This window comes from Monodelphis domestica, chromosome 1, assembly GCF_027887165.1.
Source record: "Monodelphis domestica isolate mMonDom1 chromosome 1, mMonDom1.pri, whole genome shotgun sequence".
NCBI lineage: Eukaryota > Metazoa > Chordata > Mammalia > Didelphimorphia > Didelphidae > Monodelphis > Monodelphis domestica.
This window is the reverse complement of record NC_077227.1, coordinates 362,717,358-362,736,002: the sequence shown is the minus strand read 5'-3', so window position 1 is coordinate 362,736,002 and position 18,645 is coordinate 362,717,358. Positions and strand designations below refer to the sequence as shown.

General features: G+C 38.1%; 1 protein-coding gene across 2 annotated transcripts in view; it reads left to right on the top strand.

Moving 5' to 3' along the window:
* Window positions 1-18,645, top strand: part of SLU7 (SLU7 homolog, splicing factor) — a 56,468-nt gene that overhangs the window by 22,550 nt on the left and 15,273 nt on the right. The window contains exon 1 of one of the 2 annotated variants that reach the window (XM_001379883.4): window positions 5,760-5,915. The exons of the other annotated variant lie outside the window; for it this stretch is intronic. The gene's annotated coding sequence lies outside the window, so the exon portion shown is untranslated. Of the gene's footprint in view, window positions 1-5,759; window positions 5,916-18,645 lie in introns of those variants that run through there. 2 annotated transcript variants of the gene reach the window in all.

Here is an 18,645-nt window from a genome sequence, read left to right as displayed (position 1 = left end):
CATCACTTCCTGGAGGTCATTCCAGTCCACATGGAATTCCTCCACTTTATTATTCCTTTTAGCACAATAGTATTCCATCACCAACACATACCACAATTTGTTCAGCCATTCCCCAATTGAAGGGCATCCCCTCATTTTCCAATTTTTGGCCACCACAAAGAGTGCAGCTATGAATATTCTTGTACAAGTCTTTTTCCTTATTATCTCTTTGGGGTACAAACCCAGCAGTGCTATGGCTGGATCAAAGGGCAGACAGTCTTTTATCACCCTTTGGGCATAGTTCCAAATTGCCCTCCAGAATGGTTGGATTAATTCACAACTCCACCAGCAATGAATTAGTGTCCCACATCCCAGGAGGGAGGATTTAGAAACAAGGATGCTCTAATTTCCAAGTTCTAATACTTCCCTCTTCCCTCTATGCCTATCTCGAGATGGACTCTTCAAGATCTTGGAGCTCCCTATCACTCCTTGCTTCTGGCTAAGTATCCCCAAACCCTCTCTATTCTACCTTACACTAAAATCCTCCCTTTTTGGCTTCTCTAGTTGTTAATAGTTTCTCCAAGTTGACTAAGGATGAACTCAAACTGATTGAATTCACCCCAGACTGGACATGGCCTGATGTGAACACCTCAGCCCACACACCAACAGACATTGGATAAAACTTCTCAGTTAGGGTTGATAGAATAAAGAGATCTTCTTTAGCTGGGTTTCTTCTGTGGAAAAGGTGCTTCCAAAGGAAATGGAAAGGTTTCCCTTCTCTTACAAACAGGTTTAGGTAGAAAAGCTCAGCAGAGAGCAAGCTCCTTTCTCTCCAGCTTCAGGATAGGAAGAGACAGTTGTAATTTCCAAATTCTTCCTCTTATGCCCCCTGCATTCCAGAATCCTGTCTTCAGAGTTCCTAGCATGTGCCCATGCTAGCCCCTTACAGCCAACTTTCAGCTTCTCTTAAACTCACTCTTATTTCTATAATTCTATTCCTATAGCTCACAACACCAGGAGGAGCTGGCAGCTAAGGAGCAGAAATCAACTAAATATATTACATGTGGTAGTTGGGGGAACACAGGAACAATACTCCTTCCAAGGAGGGAAGGGAAGGGAAGGTGAGCTTCAACATATAAGAAAGATCATGGAGGGGGGAAACCCTACAAAATGAGCAAAAGACAAAAATAAAGGCCTGGTCCTGGAGAACTATTTTAGCAAAAGGAAAGACCAAAATTCAAGCTCAGAAGAGGACAGCAATACCAAAATGAAAACGTGTGAACTTTCAAATGAAAATGTGAAGGGATTTTAGACCCAAAATGAAATCCTGGAAAAGCTCCCAAAAAGGATAAACAAAACAAAACAAAACTGCAAACCAATAATAAAGAGACTTAGAAGAAAAATTAGAAAAGGTGAATACTTCAGAGCTAAAACTCACTGATGAAAATAGGAAAAAAGGAAATACAAAATCTCAAAAAGGAAAATAACTCTTTAAAAGAGAAATATAAGCCCCAAAGAAGAAAATGGCGCCTTAAAAATTAGAATTGGACAAAAGGAAGTTAATTACTTCATAAGTCAACAGGAAACAAAACCAATTCAAAAAAAAAGAAAAAGAAAAAGAAAATCTGAACTATCTCACTGGAAAAACAACTGACATGGAAAAAAGTTCCAAGAAAGCTAACCCTTAAGAATCATGAAAGTCATGACAACAACAAAAAAGCCTGGACACCATATTTGATACAATTACCAGGAAGAACTGCCCTGTTAATCTCAAACAAGAGATAAATAGAAATTGAAAGAATCTGATCATCTACTGAAAGAGATCCCAAACCTAAGAATTCCAGGACTCTTATAGCCAAATTCCAGAACTCCCAGGCCAAACAGATAATACTGTAAGCAGTTAAAAATAACAACAACAACAACAATTCAAATATCATGGAGTCACAATCAGGATGGAAAGGCATGGAATATGATATTCCACAAGGCAATGGATCTAGGACAACAATCAAAAATCACCAACCCAGAGAAATTGATCAAAATACTCCAGAAGAAATATACATTTAATGAAAGAGTGAACTTTCAGGCATTCCTGACAAAATGACCAGAGTTGCAAAGAAAATTCCATGATCAAATTTGACACCATGGTAAAAAGAAAAGAAAAAAAAAACTGAAGGAACACATTTTGTTAAACCGACCACATTTTTACATGTTGTAAAAGATAATTTTAAAGTTGTGACTTAAATCTAAATTAATTTGGTCGCCAGGGGAAATCCTAAAGAATAAAATACCCAAGTCAGCTGGTAATTATGGTGATTTTATAGAGAGAAGGGATTAGGTAGGAGAGAGGAGGGGGTTGGGGGGGAGAGAGAGAGAGAGGAAAGAGTTAATTTAAACTGCTCTGGCTCAGGCTGAGCCAGGAAGGAGTTAAAGCCTTGGCCAAAGTGGCCTCCCTGAGCCCAAGGGAAAGGAAGTCAGTCTTACCCAAATCACCACGAGACTGTCTCAAGGTAGCTGTCTGAGGGAGCTCCTCCAGGCTGAGTTCCTCACCTGAACTCAACTGTATGTCTGAATCCCAAATCTCAACTTTTCATCCTCTTTTATAGACCTTTCACTCTTGTGTCTCCTCTAAATTTTCACGTCTACCAATCAGAGCAGATGCTTTTCTCCAGGACTGTCCACTCTTTAGTTCTCACCTTCTCTGGTTTAGATTATCTTTTGAGCTACTTCACACTTCTTTGTTAAGTTCACCTTTTGTTAGTTACTTAGGCTTTTTGTGATTAATTTAACCTTCATAGGTACTTAACATCTTTTTGTATTAGATCTAAAAATAGACTTAGCTTAACAGTTCTAGCTTTACTATAAGGTGAGAACTAAGTATCTTTATTGTTCAATCAGGAGATTACAACTTTATTTTCCCCTAAAGTAGGTCTAAGTAGGATGGAGTAATTTAAAGTTTACAGTGGGAAAGTTTTAACTAGGACATGTTTATTTTATGAGATACTTAGGGTAATTAATGGAAAAAATGGAGTTAAACCACTGCACTACTGATTTGTTTGAGATTATAAACCCTAATGTGGTAAGGCTCAATCTGCCTTACTTCACTAAAGGGGACTAATACTTATAAACCCAGTTCCCTAGAGTAGATAACAACATCCATCTACCTCAATTATACTCCATTACTTCAGAACAAGGTGGTTCCTAACCTTCCACTGAGGTTTCTTCCAGGTGTACTTGCACAGGGCTATTCCTCATTGCTCTCACCTCTTACCTCAGGGAGTCAGGTCCTTCCTTTGGTTTCTCCACATTTTCTTTGACTGAAACCCTGCTTTTCTCCATCTTCTGTTGATTTCATCTCTCCAAAATTTGCTTTGAGGTGTTTTATTTTTCTTTTTGGGTAAGTTGGTGGTGGATTTAGGGGAGTTTGGAACATTCCTTACTCTATGATTTTGGCTACCTGAAGAGGAACTATGACTTTTTGTTTGTTGTTGTTGTTCAGTCATGTCTAATTCTTCATGATCCCATTTCGAGTTCACTTGGTAAAGATACTAGAGTGGTTGCCCAGCACATTTTACAGATGAGGAAACTGAAGTAAATAAGGTAAAATGACTTATCCAGGCAACTTGGAACTATGCCCAAAGGGCTTTAAAACTGTGCATACACTTTGATCCAGTAATACCACTACTGGGACTGAATCCCAAAATGATTTTTTTAAAAATGGGAAAGGGTCTACTGTATAAAAACATTTATAACAGTTCTTTTTATGGTGGCAAAAAATTGGAAATTGAGGGGGTGTCCATCAATTGGAGAATGGCTGAGCAAATCATGGTACATGATGATGATGGAATACTATTGTGATGAAAAAAAATTATGAACAAGATGGTTTCAGAAAGAGTTGGGAAAAGGGCAGCTGGGTAGCTCAGTGGATTGAGAGCCAGGCCTAGAGACGGGAGGTCCTAGGTTCAAATCTGGCCTCAGACACTTCCCAGCTGTGTGACCCTGGGCAAGTCACTTGACCCCCATTGCCTAGCCCTTACCACTCTTCTGCCAAGAAAGAAAGAAAGAAAGAAAGAAAGAAAGAAAGAAAGAAAGAAAGAAAGAAAGAAAGAAAGAAAGAAAGAAAGAAAGAAAGAAAGAAAGAAAGAAAGAAAGAAAGAAAGAAAGAAAGAAAGAAAGAAAGAAAGAAAGAAAGAAAAGAAAAGAAAGTTGGAAAGACCAGACTAATGCAGAGTGAAATAAGCAGAACCAGGAAAACATTGCACATGGTAACAATATTATAAGCTTTTCAACTGTGAAAGACTTAGCTACTTTCAGTAATACAATTGCCTGGGACAATTCTGACAAACATGACAAAGAATGCTATGTACTTCCAGAGAAAGAACTGTTGGAATGATAATGCAGACCAAAATATACAATTTTTCATTTTAGTTTGTGTTTTTATTTGGGGGTTTTGATTTTATGTGAGTATTCTCTTACAAAAATGAACAATATGGAAATATGTTTTGCATAATACATGTATAACCAAGATCAAATTGTTTACTATCTCCAAGAAGGGAGAGGGGAAAAGGGGAGGGAGACAATTTGAATCATATAACTTCATAAAACTTATGTGGAAAATTCTTATTAAATGTAATTGATAAAATAAAATATCTTTACAAATAAATGACTTGTCCAGAGTCACATTGTTAGAGAATGTCTGAGGCCACATTTCAACTCAAGTCTTCAGCACTCTATTCACTGCACCATCTAGCTGCCCATACAATAACTACAGCCATGTAAATAGGAAGTACAATAACAAAGGAACAAAAACTGAATGCAGTGAAATTATAATATGGCCCTAAAGATACAAAAAGTCACCACACTCTACTCCTTTAGAGAAGCAAGGGGTCCAATGGTGTGGAATATTGAAAATGTCATATTTTATTGATATGCTAGTTTTGCAGAATTTTTTTCTTTTCCTTTTTTATTCTTTCTTATAAGACTGTCTGTGGGGGGAAAGAAGGAATACAGTAGGAAACATGATGTCAAAACAAAAAGAAATTATTAAAAAAAACTACTTATGGAATATAAAAGCAAGCTCAGGTAACGGAACATAAACACAAATTCCAATGCATAGTATAGTTTCTGGCTCCTAGTTAGTCCTTAATTAATATCTGCTAACTGACTTGCTGTAAAAATATGAGAACTTCCAAAGGAGTTCACGATGCCTATAAATCATAAAGGTGTTAAGTATATATATATGGAGGGGACAGTCAACCCTCTGGCTGGGCTGTAGTGTATATGAATTACATGAATGTTTTGGGAGTGAACAGTGGAAGCTAAAGCTGGAAAGGGAAGTTGAGGCCAAATCATGGAAGGTTTTGAATACCAGGCAAAGCAATTAAAGCTTTATTTCGCAGGCAGCAGGGAGCCCTTTTGGTTTTCGATCCAGCCGTCTATTAAACTGCCAGTTCCACCAATACGATCATGACCAGACCTAGTACTACAATTGCCACTTAATGCATAATTGCAGAATAAAGCGCAGTTCTTTTTCCCATGCTGCCTGGTGTAACTGATACATGAGTATTAGTGGTACTAAAAACACTCATAGTTATATATCACTTTCCTGACCGACAGACCTTTTTAGTACCAAGTAAATAAACTTGAACCTTCTGAGGACTGTTGGCAAGGATGGGCGGGGAGAGGACTGGGGTGAAGTGAGAGCAGTCTACACAATGGCACTGCGCATGCTCGCGTCTATCTCCGCGCAGAGTGCAAACACGTCACTGTCGCTTTAAGAGATGTCAGCCCCAGTGGCTTATGGGACGCTCATAAAAGAACCCCACTCCCCCGGATATAAACAAGGCTCGGCCGCAGTAGAAGCGGCATAGGGTTAGGCCCAGGCCCACATTCCTTCGGTGTCTTCGCCTTCTTGGGTGCCGCGGCTCCCCTGGTGCCAGGTGAGTGTTGCTGGGCTGTCGGGAGGAGGGTGCCTGGGGACACAGGTTACTGGGGCCTCCCGGCTTCCGCACCTGCCTCGGGGCAGGAGCTTCTCTGCCTCTTTTCTTGCGGCCTCCGATGCAAAGAGGTAGAGCTGGGCCCGGTGCGGAAGGGGGAACTGACCCGAGGGGGGAAATGGGGCGCGAGGTGAGGGGACGAGCTTCGCAGGGGCCTGGGTGTGGAGCTGGAGGAGATTCGGGGTTTCTGGGCCAAACTCATCCCCGCCCCAGCCTCCTGTCATTCAGGCATTTCAGTCTTATCCGACGCCTTCGTTTAGGGTTTTATTGGCAGAGATGCAGGAGTGGGTTTCCGTGTCTTTGTTACAGATGAGGAAACTGAGGTAGACAGGGTAAAGTGCCCAGGGTCACACAGCTAGTGCCACATTTGAACTCGGAAAGATAGTTCGCCCCCATTTATAGATGAGAAAATTTGGTTACGCTCACCTGGGAAGGTTAGTGACTTCACAGCTAGTACACTTTTCAAGGAGGGATTTGAATTCAGGAATAATGAGTTTTTGATGCTAGGTGGCGCAATGGATAGAGTTCCCAGGTCTGGAGTCTGGAAAACTCAGCTTCCCGAGTTCAAATGTGGTCCTAGACATTAGTTGTATGACCCTGGGTAAGTCATTAACCCTACTGAAGAGCAATAACTTGACTCTATAGCCAATACCTTTTACACCAAAGCATGCTGCAGGTTGTAGACTCACAGAACCCCTGATACAGAGGGATACTGTGGTCAACAGACACTAGATGGAGTGAGCAGTGGATAGAGCCATGGACTTGGAGTCAATTCAGTAAATATTTATAAAGGGCCTACACTGTGCTAGACTTTGTGCTAAGCAGGAAATACCAAAAAAAAAAGGCAAAATATAAGTTTTGCCTTTCAGTAGCTTAAAATCTTAATTGGGAAGACAACATGCATACAAACATTTACAAAGCAGGCTCTGGGCAGTACTGGATAAATAGAAAATAATTAATGAAGGGAAGGCTCTAGAACTAAGAGAAGTTGGGGAAAACTTCTTGTAGAAGACAGAATTTTAGTTGGGACTTGAAGGAAATTTAGGAGGTCAGTAGACCTGAGAGGAGGAAGTAGAGTGGTCCAAGCATGGGGGACAGGCAGAGTCAAGAAGAAATAAGTTCAAAATAAGCCTCACACCTTTAAATGTGACAAATCACTTAACTTTTATCTGCCTCAGTTTCTTCATCTGTAAAATGGGGACTGTTGTGAGGCTAAAATAAAATAATAGTTGTAAAGTGCTTTATAAACCTTAAAGTGATTTTTAAGTACTAGCTATTATCGTCAGAGTTAACCTGTACTCAAGTATGAATCTGGTCCACATCATTCACAGTGATTGCTCATACAGTATCTGCTATTCTCTCTGCCCTTGATTTTCCATTTTCTGTGTCTGTACCCTTGTACACAAGCTGCCCTTCATGCATGGAGTATACTTACTCCCTGTTCACCTCCACTACATATACTCCCTTACCTCATTTCTTTCAAAGTTTAGCCAAAGTTTTGTTTTTCTTTATCAAAGAAGGTATATTTTCATTGATTTAAAAAAAAATAAATTTTAATTAAAAAAACTAGTTCTGGGTGCCACCTGAAAAATCTGTCCTATAGTTTCCCACCTCCCTCCATTTGTTAGTGATTTCCCTAGGAAAATATTTTCTACATATTTTACATTTCATTTTAGATATACATGTATCTAACCAATAGAATGTAAGATCCTCTAAGGCAAAAGTTGTTTTGTCTTTATATCCCTATTACCTAGCACACAAGAAATACTTAAATACTTGTTGAATGTATAAGTGATGGAGAACTCACTATTGCCTGAGAAATCTTTTTCTTTTAGGGACTTTTAAGGGACAGAAAGTTAGAAAATATAAACAACTCTTCCTTAACTTTAAATATTAGTTCATTTGCTTTTAGATTTCCTTTTTTAATCAATATAAAATCTTTGTTCTGCTAATCTATGCTTATATCTCCTAGTTCTGTATTCGGGAGACATATAGATCCAATCTAGTCTCATTTCTATAAGTCTGCTCTTAAGATAATTGAAGATGGCTAATTTGGCCTACCCAAGTCTTTATTTTGGACTAAATATGCTCATTTTCTTTTCAACCCAAATTTCAAATAACATGGTTTCCAGCCCTTTTATCTTCACAGATTCATTGGTTTTTAATTCTTTGAGGTACTTTTTCCAATCATTTTACTTAAAGAATGAGGAAGTGGCCCAAGTTGGAAATTTGCCCACGGGAATTTTACCTAGGTAGTGGCATAGTTGAGGCTTGAACTTGAAATCTTAGTTCTTTGTTTACCATCCTGATCTGCTCCAGCTTATTAATGTGAATCAAGTATTTTATTGATGGAGACATTACAAACATGCTTCTTCTTGTTGCCCTTTGATTTATCCACAAAACAGAATCTTCAATCATAAGCATTCTATGATTTGAAGTTAAACTCTGGATTTTGTGATTGATCATTGAATAGATTGAAATTTCTCAAAAGTAATTCATCTCCTAGGCTTGCATTTTTGTGATATGGGGGCCACCTCACTTAACATTTAAAATGCCTTTCCAGGATATTGATACTGACACATTTCAATGCATATACACATTGTAATTTGGACAGAAAGAATTTTTCATTCACTTGGTTTTTCCTTGTAAACTATCAGCCCCATCTCTCTTTAGAACCTGTGAATTTTGCTTGATTAAGTTGGCAGTGTTCCAGGACCTATTGACATAAGCTTAATGTCTTTCAGTGTCAAACTCAGAAACAGGAACCATTAATCTGTGCATAAGGAACCCTCTAGCCACATTATTTCTCTGCTACATTTCCATACTAATTCATTAGAATGCATTTAACTTACAGAAGAAGTCCAATTTGGGTTTGTTTTGTTTTTAATTTTTATTTTTCCAAACTATATGACAACACAATTTTTAATATTCATTTTCTAACATTTTGCAGTTCATGTTCTTTCCCTCTCTCACACCCTTCCATACTCCTCAAGAAGGCAGGTGATGGGGGCAGCTAGGTGGCTCAGTGGATTGAGAGTCAGGCCTAGAGACAGGAGGTCCTAGGTTCAGATCTGGCCTCAGATACTTCCCAGCTGTGTGACCCTGGGCAAGTCACTTGACCCCCATTGCCTAGCCCTTACCACTCTTCTGCGTTGGAGCCAATACACACTATTGACTGCAAGGTGGAAGGTAAGGTTTAAAAAAAAAAAGACATGATATGATATAAGTTGTACATATCACATAATACATATTTTCCTGTTCATCACTAGAGGAAAAAGTAATAGAGGAAATAAAATGAAGAATGGTATGTTTCAGTCTGCATTCAGACTCTGTTCCTTCTGTGGTGATGGATGTCCTTTTTTACCATAAGTCCCTTGGAGTTGTCTTGGATCTTTGCCTTATTGATAATAGTTCAGTCATTCACAGTTGATCATCATACATTATGGCTGTTACAATGTACATCATTCTCCTGGTTCTGCTTACTTCACTTTGTATCACTTCATGTAAGTTTTTACAGGTTTTAAAAAAAATCATCTTGTTTTATCATTTCTTATTCTCATTCATCTATTCCCTAATTGATGGACATCCCTTTGCTTTACAGTTCTTTACCGCCACAAAAAGAGCTGCCATAAATATTTTAGAACATATAGTTTCTTTTCCTTTTTCCTTAATCACCTTATGAGTAATGCTATTACTGGGTCAAAACCACAGTTTTATAACTCTAGGTATAATTCCAGATTGTTCTCCAAAGTGGTTGGACAGTTCATAGTTCCACCAACAATATATTAGTGTCTTTAGTTTTACACATTCTCTCCAACATTTGTTGTTTTGCCCTTTTACCATTTTAGCCAATATGTATGAAATATTTCAGAGTTGTTTTAATTTGCATTTCTCTAATTAATAATGATTTAGAGCATTTTTGTATAGTTTTATATAGCTTTGATTTCTTCATCCAGAAATTGTCTGTTCATATCTTTTAACCATTTATCAATTGGGGAATGGCTCATATTCTTATATATTTGACAAAGTTCTCTCTGTAGTTGTGTAATTAGAATCTGCTCCCCAGGAATCTAATTCCTAGCATCCCACTTTCATTCTCATGTTATGGCCTTACGTTTTGGAGATAAAGTTTGTGTGTAACACTGCCCCTCTCTCTTTTTGGATGAATGCCACTGGAAAAACTTCTCTTTATTCAGCTTTTACTTTTTTGTCTTTTATTTCTTCAAGTGATTATTAGTAAATCTTATAAAATATGGAGTTATTAGATATTAATTTTAATCTTACATAGTTAAGATATAAGACATCTACAAAAGAAACTATAAAATTTTTTCCCAACTTATTACTCAATCTTGGCTACATTCGTTTTGTTTGTACAAAAATTTTTCAGTTTAATGTATTCAAAATTAATCCATTTTATTTTTCAGAATTCTTTCTATCTCTTGTTCATAAATTCTCCTACCCATAAATCTGATAGGTAATAGGTTCCCTATTCTTATTTGTTTGTAATGTCTTTCTTTATACAAAGGTCATGTATACATTTTTTATATTGGCGAATGATGTAAGATGCAGATCTATATACAGTTTCTGCCAAACTGCTTTTCAATTTTCCTAACAATTTTTCCCAAGTAGTGAATTCTTATTCCAAAAACTTGAATCTTTACTTTTGTCAAAGTTATTATAATCTTTTACAACTACTTGCTGTATGTCTAGTCTGTTCCTAAAACTATGGGAGCCTAGTTTTAAAATATAATGTTGGCTATGTTTTATTGTATTTTTATTTATTTTGATAAATATTTCCTAGTTATATTTTAATTCAGTTCCAACATCATTCAAGCATGTAGTGGGATGCATGTTACCTTGTTTGACAACTCTAATCTAGAGAACCTCATTACACATAAGGAAATTCCTCAGATATCTGGATTTCTCAAAAAATATTCTCCATAACACTGGTTTTTGTCAGGCATGTTTTCCTTTTACCCTGCTTGTTTTTGTATTAAAAGGCTCATTGGACAATTTGTATTCTTCTGTGGTTCCATCTATCAGGGAAGTTTACATAATCTTTATTTTTTATATATATACACATATATCAACACACACAGGAGAGACACCTTTTAGAGAAGTATTGAAACTACTAAGTTATTGTAGTTATTTCAGCATAATAGAATCTTGTAATTCTGTAATATTTATTCAGGTCAAGCAAGTTATTTCCCAAATTCATCTTTCACAATGTGATTTCTGCTTCCTTATATAGCATATCACTTACTTAGTGATAGGTTCCAAATATAGAAGTACCATTGTTATTAATGAGAATAGACACTATAGAAATGCCAGCAGATCTGTTCCATTTCATGTCTTTTATCCTTTTCTTTTTTTCTCAGTAACTAAGTAGATATGTTGTGCACTGCTGTAATTATATATAGCAGAAAGTCTTAACTTGATGTCCAAGGACCCCAAAGAGTGTGATAAGCTTCCCTGATAGGTTTTGGGGGGAGTCTGTGAAATTATATGGATAAAAAATTATATATTTATATCAATATACTTCGTTTCCTTTGCATTTTATTTTATTGAGACAGGAAGAGGTGACATGGATAGAGTGCCATATGAGGGATTAGAAATACCTGAATTCAAATCTAGTTCCTGGCTTTCTTTTTTTTTAACCCTTACCTTCCATCTTAGAATCAATACTGTGTATTGGATCCAAGGCAGAAGATCAGTAAGGGCTAGGTAGTGGGTGACTTGCCCAGGTTCACACAGCCAGGAAGTGTCTGAGGCCAGATTTGACAGTTCCAGACTCTTAATAACTATGTGACTAGACAAATCATGTACTCACTGTCTCTCAGTTTCCTTATGTGTAAAAATAGGATAATAGTACCTATCTCCCAGGATTGTGAGAATAAAATGAAGTAATACTTGTAAAGCTCTATATAAATGCTAGCTATTATTATGATTTTGCATCGCTAGTATTATTCTAAGAGATGTCCATATAGGTTCATCAGAATGCCAGAAGGGTCCATGACACAAAAAAAAAAGTTAAAGACCCTTGGTATACATCATCTTATTCTTCTAGTTTAATGTCACTTTAACCTTTACGCACTATTCTATGATTTTAATGCATACAACTACCCAATTCTTTTTTTTTTTTAAACCCTTACCTTCTGTCTTGGAGTCAATACTGTGTACTGGGCTAGGCAATGGGGGTCAAGTGGCTTGCCCAGGATCACACAACTGGGAAGTGTCTGAGGCCAGATTTGAACCTAGGACCTCCCATCTCTAGGCCTAGCTCTCAATCCACTGAGCTACCCAGCTGTCCCCTCAGCTAGCCAATTCTGAATTGACTACATACAATGTCAGTAAACCAGTTATTTCCTAAGAGAATACTCAGTTTCCATTTTTATTATAATGGTCAGTACTCATCTGTCTTAGGGAGAAGATCACAAGTTCTAAGGATTAGAGAGTGATAATGAAGGGCCAACCTTGCTCTCCTTCTGATCAGTTTTCAGTGGCTTCCCACTGCCCACAAGAATAAATGCAAATTCCTTAATCAGTCATTCAAGGCCTACTCATCTGCCTCCAACCTACCTTTACAGTCTTATTTTATACATTCCCCTTCCTTAATCATATATTATACTCTTTTGCTTCCACATGTCATGTGTTCCCCTACATGGAAGGTTGGCAAACAACTTGTTGAGGATGCAAGATTGCAATAGTGTCACTCAAATAGAAATGAGGCCACTCAGTTGTAAGTAAGGATCCTTGGAGCCTCCTGCGGACTTTGAAAACTACAAGTTAACATTGTTCAGTCATTTCAGTAATGAGTGTTTGACTCTATAACTCCATTTTGAGGTTTTTTTGGCAAAGAGAGTGGAGTGGTTTGCCACTCCTTCTCCAGCTCATTTGACAGATAAAGAAACTGAGTTCAACAGGATTAAGTGACTTGCCTAGGGTCACACAGCTAGTAAGAATTTGGCTCGATTTGAATTCTAGCAGATGAATGTGGGGCCTGGAGTCAGGAAGACTCCTTTTCCTGAGTTCAAATCCCACCCTACACTCTTATCTACTGAGCCACCTAGCTTCCCACCTATTAACATTAACTATCTTCTATTATATTTTAGTTTATTTTTGTCAAATATTTCCCAGTTACATTTTAATTTGGTTTAGGCCTGCTGCACTCAGGACTGTTATGGGCAGTATTTGACATCCCTAGAGTAAGGGATTCATGGGTAGGTACAAGGTGGATCAGATGGCCTCTAACATTATTCTAATTCTTGTTCTATTCCATTAAGTCATCTCTAATGCCTGTAAAATATTCCTTTCTCTTTTTGCCTTCATTAGTATTTGAATTTCCTTGATAAAGAAAGAATAATCTTATTTCTTTTCTGTCTTTAACACTACCTCCACTAACTCCTCTTACATAATTTTACAGACGCTTGGTATCAATAAAATGTTTATCAAAATTATTGTAAAGATTCTCACCAACCTGGCCCATGCAGTCAGTCAGCACCATTCAGGGAGACCCCAGTCAGGACTAAGTGTGCATTTGGTGCTTTAGTTAAAAAAAGAAAAGCTAATCCCTGCCAAGCCTTGGTGGTAGAATGGACAGAGGGGATGTACAAGAGAAGCTTCAATTTAAGAAAGGAGTCAACATGGTGTAAGGAGAATGAAATAAGGGAAGGAATGTAGCAAATAAGAAGAAAGTAAAGAGGGTCTTTGAAACATTGTTTAAATGCACAGAAAAGAATAGATGGCAGGCCAGAACTAACTATAGGCAGAGAAAGTTAACATGTTGAGTTTATTGTATATACTATTTAAAAGGAAAAGCAAGCTATATATAATAGAGAAATGTTTTATATACACTCCTCTTTCTGTACTACTTTGTATCTGGATTTGCTCATTTTTTAGTGTTAAGTTTAGAATTAAAAAGTCTTTTTTTTAAGGAGCAAATGACTTGGACGCAGTATCAGGACTTTTACATTACATCATCATAATTTACATCATTTGCTACCTATATTTTCTTGAGCAAGTCTCTTAACTTCATAGGGTCTTGGTTTCCTGCTCTGTAAAATGAGGGCATTGAACTAAATGATTTCTAAAGTTCCTTCTAGCTCTAAATCTATGTTCCTATGGACATTTTGTGCAAATTTATAGCTTCACATACATATATAGTAAGTACTAGGGGTATGTGAAACTAGTAGAAGACTATCAGTGTACCTGTGCTGTGTGAATCTTAAAATTTCTCAGGCTCTACCTTAGAACATTTGGTTAAGGCTATTCCTCATTTTAAACAATGAAGGTACTTGGTCAGGAATGTATTGGGAACTCTAACATTACTCCATCCATACTTTAGGGGAAGATAAAGTTGTAAACTCCTGATGGAACAATGAGGGAAAAGTCCCCAACCCATACTTATAGTGAGGCAAAAGCCCTTAAGCCAGGTCTATTTTTAGATCTAATACAAAAGGGTGCTAAATGCCTATGAAGGTCAAATTAATCACTAAAAGGTCAAGCAACTTACAAAGGGCAAGCTTAGCAAAGAGGTGTGAAGTACTCAGAAGATATAATCTACCCAGAGAAGGTGAGAACTAAAGAGTGTTGAAAACTTAGAATGGGCAGTCCTAGGAAAAGCATCTTTTGTGATTGGTAGATGTGAAAATTTAGGGGAGGTGACACAAGAGAAATTTTTCTTTAAAAGGAAGGAGCTTGAGGCCACTGAACTTAGTTCAGCTTTGGAAGCTGAATTGGAGGTCTGGAGTCAGAGCTGGCTCTCTGAACTCAGTTCAGGAGTTGAGGATTTCAGTGAAGAATTGGAGTTTTGCTTGGGACAAAATCTTGTGGTGAGTGATTAAAGACTGACTTAGTTTCTATCTTAAAAAGAAAGGCCTAGGGAGAACTTCCGGTCAAGATGGCGGCTTAGAGAAAGCTAAAGTTCAGATCTCCGGAAAACCCTTCCCAACTGATCTCAAACTATAAGCTCCTAAGGCGCCGAAATTCAAAACAATCAACAGCACCGACCCTGGGAATCCTCCTCCTGGACCTGGACCCGGATCAAAAGGTACGGCCCCCCTCAAAAGCCAGAACCCGAGATCACTAGGACCTAAGGGGTAGGAGCGCAGAGTCCAAGGCTCCGGGAAGCCGCGGCCCCGCCCCGCTCAGAGAGCAGGGTCGTCTGAAACAACAGCAACCCTCAGGGCCTTCTATCCGAGTCCCAGTGAAAGTCACTGCCCTCGGAGCTCCCCCCGCAGAGAGCAGGGTGGTCTGAAACAACAGCAACCCTCAGGGCGGGCAAGAGAGCCTCACGGGCTGGATCTTGCTATCCAAGTCTCAGTGAAAGTCACTGCCCTCGGAGCTCCGGGAAGCCGCGGCTCCTTCCTCCGCAGAGAGCAGGGTCCTCTGAAACAACAGCAACCCTCAGGGCCGACAAAACAGCCTCACGGCCAGCTATTCTGAAGGCAACTTCCAGAAAGCAACCCAACCCAGTCCAGTCGAGGGGGTACCTTAGCAGCAGGGAAGAAGATAGAGCCGGGGGAGAGTGTGGCCCCCTGGTCCAACCCTTCCACTCCAGTTCCAGTGAGGCATACTCAATTTAACCCAGGGAAAGCTCATAGAACCGACAATCTGCCCAGGACTAAAACCTCTGAACACCAGACAGAGATAAGAAAAGCTAATTCTCCACATTCAGAGATGGCAAACTCCACAGAAGCACAGAAGCCCCAAAATCCCAAGAAAAATAAGAAGAAAGGGGCGACTTTGGACACATTCTGTGGAGCCAAAATACAAAATACAGAGGAGATAGAAGATGATACGCAAGAAAATGCTCCGAAACCTTCCAAAGGAAATGGAAACTCTCCACAAACCCATGAAGAATTTGAATCAGAAATGACCAAAAAGATGGAAGCCTTCTGGGAGGAAAAGTGGGAAATAATGCAAAAGAAATTCACGCATCTACAAAACCGGTGTGACCAAACTGAAAAGGAAAACCAGGCTTTAAAGGCCAGAATCAGGCAGCTGGAAGACAACGATCGTGTAAAAGAGCAAGAATTAATAAAGCAAAGCCAAAATACCAAGAAATTAGAAGAGAACATAAAATATCTCACCGACAAGGTGACAGATCTGGAAAATAGAGGGAGAAGAGATAATTTAAGAATAATTGGACTTCCAGAAAAGCCAGAAATAAACACCAAACTCGACATGGTGATACAAGATATAATCAAAGAAAATTGCCCAGAGATTCTAGAACAAGGGGGCAATACAGCCACTGACAGAGCTCACAGAACACCTTCTACACTGAACCCCCAAAAGACAACTCCCAGGAATGTAATTGCCAAATTCCAAAGCTATCAAACAAAAGAAAAAATCCTACAGGAAGCCAGAAAAAGACAATTTAGATATAAAGGAATGCCAATCAGGGTCACACAAGACCTTGCAAGTTCTACTCTGAATGATCGTAAGGCATGGAACATGATCTTCAGAAAGGCAAGAGAGCTGGGTCTTCAACCAAGAATCAGCTACCCAGCAAAACTGACTATATACTTCCAAGGGAAAGTATGGGCATTCAACAAAATAGAAGACTTCCAACTTTTTGCAAAGAAAAGACCAGAGCTCTGTGGAAAGTTTGATACCGAAAATCAAAGAGCAAGGAATACCTGAAAAGGTAAATATTAAGGACAGGGGAAAAATGTTATCTTCTTCTTTTACTCAAACTCTCTTCTATAAGGACTACATTTATATCAATCTATGTATACTAATATGTGGGGAAAATGTAATGTATAAATAGGGGGTAAAGAAAGACCAAATAGAATAATCTTTCTCACACAAAGATTCACATGGGAAGGGGAGGGGAAGAAAACTCCTATAAGAAGGAGAGGAAGAGAGGGTTTTTTACTTAAACCTTAATCTCAGGGAAATCAACTCTGAGAGGGAAAAACATCCAGATCCATTGGGATCTTGAATTTTATCTTACCCAACAAGGGTAGGGAGAAGGGAAAACCAAGGGGGGGAGGGGGAGAGGGAGAACAAAAAGAGAGGGGGAAGGAGGAGGGAACAAAAGGGGAGGGACTAAAAAGGGAAACATATCAAGGGAGGGGATAAGGGGGACTGATTTAAAGTAAATCACTGGACTAAAAGGTAGAGCCGAAGAAGAAAAGGTTAGAATTAGGGATGGCTATCAAAATGCCAGGGAGTCCACAAATGACAATCATAACTTTGAACGTGAATGGGATGAACTCACCCATAAAACGTAGACGAATAGCAGAATGGATTAGAATCCAAAACCCTACCATATGTTGTCTTCAAGAAACACACATGAGGCGGGTTGACACCCACAAGGTCAGAATTAAAGGATGGAGTAAGACCTTCTGGGCCTCAACTGACAGAAAGAAGGCAGGAGTGGTAATCATGATATCTGATAAAGCCAAAGCAAAAATAGACCTGATCAAAAGGGATAGGGAAGGTAATTATATTTTGTTAAAAGGGACTTTAGACAATGAGGAAATATCATTAATCAACATGTATGCACCAAATAATATAGCACCCAAATTTCTAATGGAGAAACTAGGAGAATTGAAGGAAGAAATAGATAGTAAAACCATATTAGTGGGAGACTTAAACCAACCATTATCAAATTTAGATAAATCAAATCAAAAAATAAATAAGAAAGAGGTAAAAGAAGTGAATGAAATCTTAGAAAAATTAGAATTAATAGACATATGGAGAAAAATAAATAGGGATAAAAAGGAATACACCTTCTTCTCAGCACCACATGGCACATTCACAAAAATTGACCATACATTAGGTCACAGAAACATAGCACACAAATGCAGAAAAGCAGAAATAATGAATGCAGCCTTCTCAGATCACAAGGCAATAAAAATAATGATTAGTAATGGTACATGGAAAAACAAATCTAAAACCAATTGGAAATTAAACAATATGATACTCCAAAACCGTTTAGTTAAAGAAGAAATCATAGAAACAATTAATAATTTCATCGAGGAAAATGACAATGGCGAGACATCCTTTCAAACCTTTTGAGATGCAGCCAAAACGGTAATCAGAGGTAAATTCATATCCCTGAATGCTTATATTAACAAACTAGGGAGAGCAGAGATCAATCAATTGGAAATGCAAATGAAAAAACTCGAAAGCGATCAAATTAAAACCCCCCAGCAGAAAACCAAACTAGAAATCCTAAAAATTAAGGGAGAAATTAATAAAATCGAAAGTGATAGAACTATTGATTTAATAAATAAGACTAGAAGCTGGTACTTTGAAAAAACAAACAAAATAGACAAAGTACTGGCCAATCTAATTAAAAAAAGGAAGGAAGAAAAGCAAATTCACAGCATTAAAGATAAAAAGGGGGACAGCACCTCCGATGAAGAGGAAATTAAGGCAATCATTAGAAATTACTTTGCCCAATTATATGGCAATAAATACACCAATTTAGGAGAAATGGATGAATATATACAAAAATACAAACTGCCTAGACTAACAGAAGAGGAAATAGAATTCTTAAATAATCCCATATCAGAAAATGAAATCCAACAAGCCATCAAAGAACTTCCTAAGAAAAAATCCCCAGGGCCTGATGGATTCACCAGTGAATTCTATCAAACATTCAGAGAACAGTTAATCCCAGTACTATACAAACTATTTGACATAATAAGCAAAGAGGGAG